Below are 14,263 nucleotides of genomic sequence, written 5' to 3' on the forward strand. Positions count from 1 at the left end.
AACTTGAGTATTTCTTATTTACATTTCGAGTGTTATTCCCTTTCCCGGTTTCCAGGCAAACATCCCCCTAATCCCTCCGTCTCCCCTTCCTCCCCCCATTGCCGCCCTCCCCCCAACAATCTCGTTCACTGGGAGTTCAGTCTTAGCAGGACCAAGGGCTTCCCCTTCTACGGGTAATCTTACTAGGATATTCATTGCTACCTATGAGGTCAGAGTCCAGGGTCAGTCCATGTACAGTCTTTAGGTAGTGTCTTAGTCCCTGGAAGCTCTAGTTGCTTGACATTGTTGTTCATAAGAGGTCTTGAGCCCCTTCAAGCTCTTCCAGTTCTTTCTCTGATTCCTTCAATGGGGGTCCCGTTTTCAGTTCAGTGGTTTGCTGCTGGCATTTGCCTCTGTATTTGCTGTATTCTGGCTGTGTCTCTCTGGAGAGATCTAATCTGGCTCCTGTCAGCCTGCACTTCTTTGCTTCATCCATCTTGTCTAATTGGGTGGCTGTATATGTATGGGCCACCTGTGGGGCAGGCTCTGAATGGGTGTTCCTTCTGTCTCTGTTTTAATCTTTGCCTCTCTATTCCCTGCCAAGGGTATTCTTGTTCCCCCTTTTAAAGAAGGAGTGAAGCATCCACATTTTGATCATCTGTCTTGAGTTTCATGTGTTCTATACATCTAGGGTAATTCAAGCATTTGGGCTAATAGCCAATTATCAATGAGTGCATGCCATGTGTATTTTTTCTGTGATTGAGTTACCTCACTCAGGATGATATTTTCCAGTTCCATCCATTTGACTCTGAATTTCATAAAGTCATTGTTTTTATTGCTGAGTAATATTCCATTGTGTTAATGTACCACATTTTCTGTATCCATTCCTCTGTTGAAGGGCATCTGTGTTCTTTCCAGCTAATGGCTACTATAAATAAGGCTGCTATGAACATAGTGGAGCATGTGTCTTTGTTATATGTTGGGGCATCTTGTGGGTTTATGCCCAAGAGAGGTATAGCTGGATCCTCAGGTAGTTCAATGTCCAATTTTCTGAGGAACCTCCAGACTGATTTCCAGAATGGTTGTTCCAGTCTGCAACCCCACCAACAATGGAGGAGTGTTCCTCTTTCCCCACATCCTCGCCAGCATTTGCTGTCCCCTGAGTTTTTGATCTTAGCCATTCTCACTGGTGTGAGGTGAAATCTCAGGGTTGTTTTGATTTGCATTTCCCTTATGACTAAAGATGTTGAACATTTCTTTAGGTGTTTCTCAACCATTCGGCATTCCTCAGCTATGAATTCTTTGTTTAGTTCTGAATCCCATTTTTTAATAGGGTGATTTGTCTCCCTGGGGTCTAACTTCTTGAATTCTTTGTATATTTTGGATATAAGCCCTCCATCAGTTGTAGGATTGGTAAAGATCTTTTCCCAGTCTGTTGGTTGCCGTTTTGTCCTAACCACATTGTCCTTTGCCTTACAGAAGCTTTGCAGTTTTATGAGATCCCATTTGTCAATTCTTCATCTTAGAGCATAAGCCATTGGTGTTTTGTTCAGGAAAGTTTTTCCAGTGCCCATGTGCTCGAGATTCTACCCTAGTTTTTCTTCTATTAGTTCGAGTGTATCTGGTTTGATGTGGAGGTCCTTGATCCACTTGGACTTAAGCTTTGTACAGGGTGATAAGCATGGATCGATCTGCATTCTTCTACATGTTGATCTCCAGTTAAACCAGCACCATTTGCTGAAAATGCTATCTTTTTTCCATTGGATGGTTTTGGCTCCTTTGTCAAAAATCAGGTGCCCATAGGTGTGTGGGTTCATTCCTGGGTCTTCAATTCTGTTCCATTGGTCTATCTGTCTGTCTCTGTACCAATACTATGCAGTTTTTATCACTATTGCTCTGTAATACTGCTTGAGTTCAGGGATAGTGATTCCCCCTGAAGTCCTTTTATTGTTGAGGATAGTTTTAGCTATCCTGGGTTTTTTGTTATTCCAGATGAATTTGCAAATTGTTCTGTCTAACTCTTTGAAGAATTGGATTGGTATTTTGATGGGGATTGCATTGAATCTGTAGATCGCTTTTGGTAAAATGGCCATTTTTACTATATTAATCCTGCCAATCCATGAGCATGGGAGATCTTTCCACCTTCTGAGGTTTTCTTCAATTTCTTTCTTCAGAGTCTTGAACTTCTTATTGTACAGATCTTTTACTTGCTTGGTTAAAGTCACACCGAGGTACTTTATGTTGTTTGGGTCTATTATGAAGGGTGTCGTTTCACTAATTTCTTTCTTGGCTTGTTTCTCTTTTGTGTAGAGGAAGGCTACTGATTTATTTGAGTTAATTTTATACCCAGCCACTTTGCTGAAGTTGTTTATCAGCTTTAGTAGTTGTATGGTGGAACTTTTGGGATCACTTAAATATACTATCATATCATCTGCAAATAGTGATATTTTGACTTCTTCTTTACCAATCTGTATCCCCTTGATTTCCTTTTGTTGTCTGATTGCTCTGGCTAGAACTTCAAGAACTATATTGAATAAGTAGGGAGAGAGTGGGCAGCCTTGTTTAGTCCCTGATTTTAGTGGGATTGCTTCAAGTTTCTCTCCATTTAGTTTAATGTTAGCCACTGTTTTGCTGTATATGGCTTTTACTATGTTTAAGTATGGGCCTTGAATTCCTATTCTTTCCAGGACTGTTATCATGAAGGGGTGTTGAATTTTGTCAAATGCTTTCTCAGCATCTAATGAAATGATCATGTGGTTTTGTTCTTTCAGTTTTTTATACAATGGATCACATTGATGGTTTTTCGTATACTAAACCATCCCTGCATGCCTGGGATGAAGCCTACTTGATCATGGTGGATGATTGTTTTGATGTGCTCTTGGATTCGGTTTGCCAGAATTTTATTGAGTATTTTTGCGTCGATATTCATAAGGGAAATTGGTCTGAAGTTCTCTTTCTTTGTTGGGTCTTTGTGTGGTTTAGTTATAAGAGTAATTGTGGCTTCATAGAAGGAATTCGGTAGTGCTCCATCTGTTTCAATTTTGTGGAATAGTTTGGATAGTATTGGTATGAAGTCTTCTATGAAGGTCTGATAGAATTCTGTACCAATCCCATCTGGACCTGGGCTCTTTTTGGTTGGGAGACCTTTAATGACTGCTTCTATTTCCTTAGGAGTTATGGGGTTGTTTAACTGGTTTATCTGTTCCTGATTTAACTTCCCTACCTGGTATCTGTCTAGGAAGTTGTCCATTTCCTGCAGATTTTCAAGTTTTGTTGAATATAGGCTTTTGTAGTAAGATCTGATGATTTTTAGAATTTCCACTGAATCTGTAGTTATGTCTCCCTTTTCATTTCTGATTTTGTTAATTTGGAAACACTCTCTGTGTCCTCTTGTTAGTCTGGCTAAGGGTTTATCTATCATGTTGATTTTCTCAAAGAACCAACTTTTGGTTCTGTTGATTCTTTCTATGGTCCTTTTTGTTTCTACTTGGCTGATTTCAGCTCTGAGTTTGATTATTTCCTGCCTTCTACTCCTCCTGGGTGTATTTGCTTCTTTTTGTTCTAGAGCTTTTAGGTGTGCTGTCAAGCTGCTGACATATGCTCTCTCCTGTTTCTCTCCGCAGGCACTCAGAGCTATGAGTTTTCCTCTTAGCACAGCTTTCATTGTGTCCCATAAGTTTGGGTATGTTTTACCTTCATTTTCATTCAATTCTAAGAAGTCTTTAATTTCTTTCTTTATTTCTCCCTTGACCCAGTTATCATTGCATAGAGCATTGTTCAACTTCCAGGTATATGTGGGCATTCTTCCCTTATTGTTATTGAAGACCAGCTTTAGGCCGTGGTGGTCTGATAGCATGCCTGGGATTATTTCTATCTTTCTGTACTTGTTGAGGCCCGTTTTCTGACCAATTATATGGTCAATTTTGGAGAAAGTACCATGAGGAGCTGAGAAGAAGGTATATCCTTTTGCTTTAGGGTAGAACGTTCTATAAATATCCGTTAAGTCCATTTGGCTCATGACTTCTCTTAGTCTGTCACGTCTCTGTTTAATTTCTGTTTCCATGATCTGTCCATTGATGAGAGTGGGGTGTTGAAATCTCCTACTATTATTGTGTGAGGTGCAATGTGTGTTTTGAGCTTTTAGTAAGGTTTCTTTTACGTATGTAGGTGCCCTTGTATTTGGGGCATAGATATTTAGGATTGAGAGTTCATCTTTGTGGATTTTTCCTTTGATGAATATGAAGTGTCCTTCCTTATCTTTTTTGATGAATTTTAGTTGAAAAATTGATTTTATTTGATATTAGAATGGCTACTCCAGCTTGCTTCTTACGACCATTTGCTTGGAAAGTTGATTTCCAGCCTTTCACTCAGAGGTAGTATCTGTCTTTGTCTCTGAGGTGTGTTTCCTGTAGGCAGCAGAATGCAGGGTCCTCATTGGGTATCCAGTTTGTTAATCTATGTCTTTTTATTGGGGAGTTGAGACCATTGATGTTGAGAGATATTAAGGAATAGTGATTATTTCTTCCTGTTATATTCATATTTGAATGTGAGGTTAGGTTTGTGTGCTTTTCTTCTCTTTGTTTTGTTGTCAAGACGATTAGTTTCTTGCTTCTTCTAGGGTGTAGCTTGCCTCCTGATGTTGGGATTTACCATTTATTATCCTTTGTAGTGCTGGATTTGTAGAAAGATATTATGTAAATTTGTTTTGTCGTGGAATATCTTGGTTTCTCCATCTATGTTAATTGAGAGTTTTGCAGGATACAGTAACCTGGGCTGGCATTTGTGTTCACTTAGGGTCTGTATGACATCTGTCCAGTATCTTCTGGCTTTCATAGTTTCTAGCGAAAAGTCTGGTGTGATTCTGATAGGTCTGCCTTTATATGTTACTTGACCTTTTTCCCTTACTGCTTTTAATATTCTTTCTTTATTTTGTGCATTGGTGTTTTGACTATTATGTGTCGGGAGGTGTTTCTTTTCTGGTCCAATCTATTTGGAGTTCTGTAGGCTTCTTGTATGCCTATGGGTATGTCTTTTTTTAGGTTAGGGAAGTTTTCTTCTATGATTTTGTTGAAGATATTTACTGGTCCTTTGAGCTGGGAGTCTTCACTCTCTTCTATACATATTATCCTTAGGTTTGATCTTCTCATTGAGTCCTGGATTTCCTGTATGTTTTGGACCAGTAGCTTTTTCCACTTTACATTATCTTTGACTTTTGAGTCGATGATTTCTATGGAATCCTTTGCTCCTGATATTCTCTCTTCTATCACTTGTATCCTGTTGGTGATGCTTGTATGTGCGGCTCCTTGTCTCTTCCTTTGGTTTTCTATATCCAGGGTTGTTTCCGTGTGTTCTTTCTTGATTGCTTCTATTCCATTTTTAATTCCTTCAACTGTTTGATTGTGTTTTCCGGGAATTCTTTCAGGGATTTTTGTGATTCCTCTCTATAGTCTTCTACTTGTTTATTTATGTTTTCCTGGAATTCTTTCAGGGATTTTTGCGATTCCTCCCTGTAGGCTTCTACTTGTTTATTTATGTTTTCCTGTGTTTCTCTAAGGTAGTTCTTCATGTCTTTCTTGAAGTCCTCCAGCATCATGATCAAATATGATTTTGAAACTCGATCTTGCTTTTCTGGTGTGTTTGGATATTCTGTGTTTGCTTTGGTGGGAGAATTGGGCTTCGATGATGCCATGTAGTCTTGGTTTCTGTTGCTTGGGTTCCTGAGCTTGCCTCTCGCCATCAGATTATCTCTATTGTTACTTTGTTCTGCTATTTCTGACAGTGCCTAGACTGTCGTATAAGCCTGTGTGTCAGGTGTGCTGTAGACCTGTTTTCCTGTTTTCTTTCAGCCAGTTATGGGGACAGAGTGTTCTGGTTTTGGGCGTGTAGTTTTTCCTATCTACAGGTCTTCAGTTGTTCTTGTGGGCCTGTGTCTTGAGTTCACCAGGCAGGTCGCTTGGAGATGGAAGGTTTGTCTTACCTTTGGTCCCAAGGCTCAAGTTTGCTTGTGGGTTGTTGCTTATGAGCTCTCTGTGGCGGCAGCAACCAGGAAGATCTGCGCTGCCCTTTCCGGGAGCTTCTGTGCACCAGGGTTCCAGATGGCTTTGGTGTTTTCCTCTGGAGTCAGAGATGTGGGCCGAATATAGACTCTTCTGGTTTCCCAGGCGTGTCTGCCTCTCTGATGGTTTAGCTCTCCCTCCCATGGGATTTGGGTGCAGAGCTGGTCATGTGACTTTTTTGTGTTTTATAAACAATCTCAAAGTTTTCTTATACTGAACCTTCCTTTCATTCCTGGGATGAAGCTGACTTCACTATGGTGAATGACAGTTTTGTTGTGTTCTTGGCTTTGATTACAGAGTATTTTATTGAGTATCTTTGTATCATTATTCATGAGTGATAATTGGCTTAAAGTTCCTTTCCTTTGTTGGGTCATTGTGTGGTTTATTCATGAGAATAACTGTGGCTTCATAGAATGAATTAGGCAGCATTTACTCAGGTTTTTTTTAAATAGTTTGAGGTGTATTGATATTACCTCTTCTTTGAAGGTCTGATAGAATTCTGCACTAAGATCATCTGGTCCTGGTCTTTTTATGGTTGGATGATTTTAATGATTGCTTTTATTTCCTTAGGTGTTATGGTATGATTTTGATAGTTTACCTGATCTTGATATAACTTTGGCATATGGAATCTGTCTTGAAAATCATCCATGTTTTCTAGTTTGGTTGGATATAGGTGTTTGTAGTATGATATAATGATATTTTGAATATTCTCAGTATCAGTTGTTATGTCACCCCTTTCATTTCTGATTTTGTTAATTTGGATAATGTCTCTGTGCCCTTTGGCTAGTTTGGTTAGGCATTTATATATCTTGTTGATTTTCCTAAAGACCCAGTTCTTTGTTTTGATGATTCTTTCTATTGTTCTCTTTGTTTCTAATTGTTGATTTTAGCCCTGAGTTAGACTTTGGTGGCTTCTTGGAAGCGTCCGATTCCTTTCGTCCCAGAACTTTTAGGTGTACTGTTAATTTGCTAGTATAGCATCTCTCCAATTTCTTCATGAAGGTACTCAGTACTATGAATTTTCCTCTTTACATTACTTTAATTGTGTCCCATAATTTTGGGCACATTACGTCTTTATTTTCATTGAATTATAGAAAATCTTTAATTTCTTTCTTATTTATTCCCTGGCCAAGTTTTCATTGAGTAGAATGTTGTTCAGCTTCCATGAGTATTTGGGTTTTCTGGTTTTTGTGGTTAGAAGTCCAGCCTTAGTCTGCTTGATCTGATAGAATGCATGGGATTGTTTCAATATTAATGTACCTGTTAAGGCTTGTTTTGTGTCCAATTATATGGCTAGTTTTGGAGAAGGTTCCATGAAGTTCTGAGAAGAAGGTTTAATTTTGGAGTGAAATGTTCTATAGACATCTGTTAAATTAATTTGATTTATAACTTCTGTTAGATTCAACGTGTCTCTTTTTAGTTTCTGTTTCAATAACCTGTCCATTGGTGAAAGTAGGATGTTGAAATCTCCAACTATTATTGTTTGAGGTTCAATAAGTATTTTGAACATTAGCAAAGTTTCCAGTATGAATGTAGGTGTCCTTGTTTTTGGAGTATATATGTTCAGAATTGAGACTCACTCTGTGGATGTTTCCTTTGATGAGCATGAAGTGTCCTTCCCCATCTCTATAGATAACTTTTTCAAAGTACATTTTATTGGATATTAAATGACTACTCTGATATATTACTTGGGACCAATTGCTTGGAAAATTTTTTGAAGCCATTTTCTATGAATTAGTGTCTTTCTTTGTCATCGATGTGTGTTTTGTGTATACAACAGAATGCTGGTTCCTGTTTACATTTCCAGTCTGTTAACCTGTGTTGTTTTAATGAGGAAATCTTTCCATTGGTTTTGAGAGATATGAAAGACCAATAATTGTTAGTTTCTGTTGTTTTTATTGTTGGATGTGTTATTACATGTGTGTGAGTCTCTTCTGTTTGTTGTGGCATCATTAATTTCTAGTGTTTTCTTGGGTGTAGTTAACCTTCTTTTATGGGGATTCCTTTTAACATCCACTGGATTAGTAGAGAGATCTTTTTAAAATTTGATTATGTATCTTTGATATATGTATATTTTTAGATATGTATATATGGGGAACTTCAATAAATATCTAAATTCTTTTCTAGATAATAAAATTTCACTGATTTTCATCTTTGTTTTCATACATTGTGTTTCTATTTACACCCAGGTAGCATTTAGTCAAGTCTAGCATTACAATATTAACAAGAATTTAGTTAACATTTTAAACAGGATACAATTTCCCAAAATATATTAAACCACTTTAAAATCAATAAAACACTTGACTATATGAATTGTTGATACAATTTCAATAAATATTCTCATCATCTCTAAAATACATTAAGCTCGTTGTCATAGAAGAGAAGTCAATTTTTCTTTTCTTTGAATGAGGCAAATGATCATGTACACATTCTGTTCTGGCTGATTTCTACTGTCTTAATCTTGAACTAGTGAAACCATGTATATGAAAATAGAATCTAACAGCTCTTTCTACCTTGGCTGCATATAAGTTCAAAGATTTTCATTGATTTTTTTAATCCATATGTAAAATGATTTAAATGAATTAAAAAAATTGAAAACAAAAATTATCTCTGGGGGTGGATTCATTAATTATATTAATTTAAAATATGATAATATATAGTAAACAAAGCATATTTTGAATAAGGAAACCAAACAAGGTAATCAAAATCTCGAGGAGTGAGAACAAGCAACATGATTTTTTAAACAAACTTTCCAGTGACCCTAAATACTTCACTGGCAATAAGATTTATCCTCTTACTGCTTACATTCCAAATAACACAAAATCACAGGATATGACTCCATCAAGGCACTTGAACCAAATATAGAATTATCTCAAAAGTACTGAGGACCTGGCATTTTATGTTTTATAATAACTTAGAACAGTGAATTTCAAATGTTCTGCACTGCATGACTTGTGTTTTTTTTTTAACTTCAGCATTAATTGTTTGTATAAAATGAAGGGCTACACGGTAAAAATTGAAAATAATTGATTATATTATGGAATATTTTGGTTTCTCCATCTGTGGTGATTGAGAATTTTGTTGTGTATACTAGCTTATTCTGGCATCTGTTATCTTTTAGGGTCTTCATCATATTGGTCTAGGATCTTCTGGCTTTTAAAGTCTATTGAGACGTCTGATAGTCTGGTATAATTCTGAGAGGTCTCCCTTCATATGTTACTTGGCCATTTTCTCTTATACCTTTTTTTATCCTTTCTGTTTTCCTTGCATTTATTGTTTTGATATTTATATTACAGGAGTAATTCTTTTATCCTGCCCAATTTTTTTAGTGTCCTGTTTCTTATGTTGCACAAGTTTTCTTCTATGAATGTTTTGAGGATGTTTTCTGACACTTTGGCCTGCGAATATTCACCTATTTTATTTCTATTATTCTTAGATTTGGTCTTTTCATTGTGTCCTGAATATCCTGGGTGTTTTGGGTTAGGAGATTTTTACACTTTTTATTTTCTTTGACTGATTTGTCCATATTGTCTGTAGTATTATTTATACAGGGGATTCTCCCTTTCATCTTTTTATTCTGTTTGCAGTGCTTGCATCTGTTGCTCTGGTGTCATTCCTAGGTTGTCCATCTCTAAGGTTGCCTCCGTTTGAACACATCATGACTCAATGAAAACAACAAACATAACAATAACATGAATAGAAGCGGGTAAAGATTTAGAGTTCATAAAGTCAGAAATTGAAGATTTCAGAAGATGGAAAGACCTCCCATGCTCATGGATATGCAGGATTAATATATTAACAATGGCCATTTTGCGAAGATCAATCTACAGAATCAATGAAATCTCCATTTAAGTTTCAACTCAACTCTTCATAGAGTTATAAAGGGCAATTTGCAAACTTATTTGGAATAACAAAAATCCCAGGATAACAAAAACTATCCTAAACAGTAGGAGAACTTCTGGGGGAATCACCATCAAGCCATTATACAGAGCAATCATAAAAACAAACAAAACAAAACAAAACAAAAACAAACAAAAAACCTGTATTGTATTGGTACAGAAACAGGGAGATATATCACTAGAATAGAATTGAAGTCCCAGAAATGAATCCACAAACCTATGGTCTCTTGGTATTTGACAAAAGACCTAAAACAGTCATGTGTAAAAAAGATAGCTTTTTCCGCATATGGTGCTAGTTGAACTGGAGGTCAGCATGTAGAAGAATGCAACTTGAACCATTCTCATTGTGCCATACAAAGCTTAAGTGCAAGTGGATTAAGGACCTCCATATAAAACAGGATACACTCAAACTACTAGAAGAAAAAATGAGAAAGAGCCTTGAACACATGGTCACTGGGGAAAAATATCCTGAACAAAACACCAGTGCCTTATGCTTTAAGAACAAGAATCAACAAATATGACCTCAGAACACTGCAAAGCTTCTGTAAGGCAAAGGACACTGTCAGTAGGACAAAACTGCAACCAACAGATTAGGAAAAGAACTTTAACAAGCCTACATCCAATAGAGGGCTAATATCCAAAATGCAAGGAACTCAAGAAGTTAGACCCCAGAGAGCCAAATAACACTATTAAAAACAGGGTACAGAGATTAACAATGAATTTTCAGCTGAGGAATATCAAATGGTTGCAAAGAAATGTTCAACATCCTTAGTCATCAGGGAAATGCAAATCAAAAGAACCCTGAGATTCCACCTCACACCAGCCAGAATAGGTAAGATCAAAAACTCAGGTGACAACAGATGCTGGCTAGGATGTGGAAAAAGAGAAACACTCCTCCGTTTTTGGTGGGATTGCAAGCTGGTACAACCACTTGGAAATCATTCTTAAGGTTCCTTAGACAATTGGACATTGTACTACCTGAGGACTCATCTATACTGCTCTTAGGCATATACCCAAATGATGCTCCAATGTATAACAAAGCCACATGCTCCACTATGTTTATAGCATCCTTACTTATAGTCAGAAGCTGAAACGTATCCAGAAGCCCTTCAACAGAGGAATTGATACACAAAATATGGTCAACCTACACAGTTGAGTACTACTCAGCTATCAAAAACAATGGCTTTATGAAATTCTCAGGCAAATGGATGGAACTAGAAAATATCATCCTGAGTGAGGTAACCCAATCTCACACACACACAGACACACAGACACACACAGACACACACAGACACACACACACACACCACACACACACACACACACCACATGGCATACACTCACTGATAAGTGGTTATTAACACAAAAGCTCAATTACCCAAGACACAATCCCCAGACCACATGAAGCCCCCAAGAAGGATGACCAATGTGTAGATATTTAAGTCCTTTTTAAAAAGGGGAACAAAAATATTCATCGGAGTAAACATAGAGACCAAATTTGGAGCAGAGACTGAAGGAATGGCCTTTCAGAGCCTGCCCCACTTGGGGATCCAGACCATATATGTACAGCCACCGATCTTAGACAATATTGATGAAGCCAAGAAATGCTTGCTGATAAAGTTGTCTCCTGAGAGATGCAGCCAGAGCTGGACAAATATAGAGGCTAAAGCTAGCAGCCAACCATTGAAATGAGAACTGTTTCCTGATTGGAGGAGTTAGAGAAAGGATTGAAGAAGCTGAAGGAGCTTGCAACCACATAAGAACAACAAATCCAAACAACCAGAGTTCTCAGGGACTTGACCACTACTCAAAGAGTACAGAGGGACAGACCTGTGGCTCCAACTGCATATGTTGTAAAAGATGTCATTGTTGTGCACCAATGAGAGGAGAAGCCCTTGTTCCTGCCAAGGCTGGACCCCTCAGTGTAGGGAAATGTCAGGACGGGGAGGTGGGAACGGGGCGGTTTGGTAGGGGGAACTTCTTTATAGAAGATTGAAGAGGGGGATGAGACAGGGAGGCTATGGATGGGAAACCAGGTAAGGGAAGAACATTTGAAATGTAAATGAAATATCCAATAAAACATTGTTTGTGTACATTATCGGTCAATAAATCCCCTTACTCAGGTTATGCTCTATTCAATAGCCATAGAAGCTCTCCCTTTCAGAGATTACAAGCATATCACAAGGGTATTTTTGTTAGCATGAGAGTTTTTATTACAAAAATCAGAATTTTCTGAGCAATGCCAAAATACTGCCAAGATCAATCAAATACAACAAATACTTTTATGTTTGAGATGCTAGCAGGAGAGGGACTATTCACCTCAGAATCCCAAATATAACTGTATAAAGAATTCAAATGCAAATACAATTTTGTAAATTTTGATTCTGTCCCATATGCTGTAGGACTTCTTAATCATGTGAGTACATGTGGGAAGAGAATGATAGTGGAATGATGGTTTGTGCATGACTATTGGAGAAGGTCACATTCCCTTACTAGAGTTCACTTTAGTTGTCCCACAATTTCATATCAGTCATACAAAGATGCAGGCATACAGAAGGTAAAACTTGGGAGTCACATGTTTTTTAAGTAAGTGCATATAAGGAGTCTGAGTATTCTTTGAGAGGAATGAGTTCACTCCCCAGGTACTCATGGAAGATAAGACTCACTTCAATTCTAGTTCTTAATATTCAAAGCCTTATTTTTGTCTCTGCGGTTTCTACATGCATATTATAAACAACCTTATACAGAAAAATTAATAAAATATTACTTAGAAATCTACTACTTACAACCTAGGCCCAGTGAAAGTTATACTATAAATTCATCATCATTCATAAATCCTATACAATATCCTTAATACAGTAGTATTAAGCCGAATGTTTTATTTCAAGGTTAATGTTACAAATGCAGAGAGTTTTGATGGCCTCAGTTGGACAGGGCCATGTAGAAAGAATGGTAAATGGCTTTATAATTCTTGGAATGTGGCCCACCAGTTAGCAGAACCAGTTAGCACCTCTAAAGAGGATACACCTTAGTTAGGCAATTCCAAAGGACAGTGTCCTGAAGATTTCATGCTGTGATGGAGTTCTGCTCTGAATCTAAGAATTGTATGGAAACTCAGAAGGGGCTTCCAGCACCTCACTAAGCAGTATCACTGACATCACTGACACTCAAAATACTATTGCTTGATCCTTTTCAGGCTCAAATAAAGTAATGGTTCAATCACCTCCACTGGAAAAAAAATGTAGAGGTGCAGATTGTCAGCAATGCCTACCACCGTTATAAAGCATTTGGAAAAATAGAAGTGTTAGTGAAGCTCGGTAAAGGTGTTTTTTGCTACTGACTCTGATATAGAAAATCTTAGGGAACAATTTGAAGTTCAGAAAGACATAATTTGGTTAGTTAAGCTCGTGTCTTGTTTTTTTAAGCTTTAATCTTTTTTATTTTATTTTATTTTATTTTATTTTATTTTTTACAGTTCAGTAGTTTTCCCTCTTCTGTTCTGCCCTCTGACAGTCCCTTATCCCATTTTTGTTCCCCAGTTCCAATGCTACGTCCCAATTCCTCCACATCTCCCCACACTCTGACAGGGCTCCCCAATCCCTGGGGCCTCAAGTCTCTCAGGGTTTAAGTGGCTTTTCTCTCATTGAAGACAGACCAGGAAGTCCTCCATTGTATATGTGTCAGAGTCTTTTTAAGGGCACAGAACAATGAAATGGTAGCTACGTCTGACATGACTCTGAGGGTGACCAGGGATGATTGGTTTCTTATAACCATCTTGCCCTCAGCTTTGTTGTATGATTTAATAAGAATTGTTAATCACTACAATCACATTGAGAGGATTCAAAATAAATATGACTGATCTTTAAATTAAAATTTAGATATGTGATACCTTTAAGATTCTTATAAGATTACTTTAAAAGTTAAATAACCAAATAATCATTCATTTGTAATGGCAGATTGCTGCCTGCTAGTAACAGAAATGGCTGAGAAAAATAAATTGCTTTCTTACACTTTATTAATCTATAACAAGTTGTTTACCTATACGATATAATATTATTTCTGTAAATGTGTTGGGAACATAGTTTTTTGTTTTTATTTTCATAATCATTTAGTAGAAGAAAACTAAAATATAATGTTATACCACCTGAAAGAATTTTCTGGGCTACATAATCCTTGGAAGAAAGAGGAAAGGGATTGGAACATTGCTATCTCCACACTTCAACTATATGTATGTATGTACATGTGCAAAGTTATATTGGAAATTTATTCTTTCTGAATTCCATATATATACACATATATATACATATATATATGATTGTGTGTATGCAT

Source organism: Rattus rattus, chromosome 2, assembly GCF_011064425.1.
Source record: "Rattus rattus isolate New Zealand chromosome 2, Rrattus_CSIRO_v1, whole genome shotgun sequence".
Taxonomy (NCBI): domain Eukaryota; kingdom Metazoa; phylum Chordata; class Mammalia; order Rodentia; family Muridae; genus Rattus; species Rattus rattus.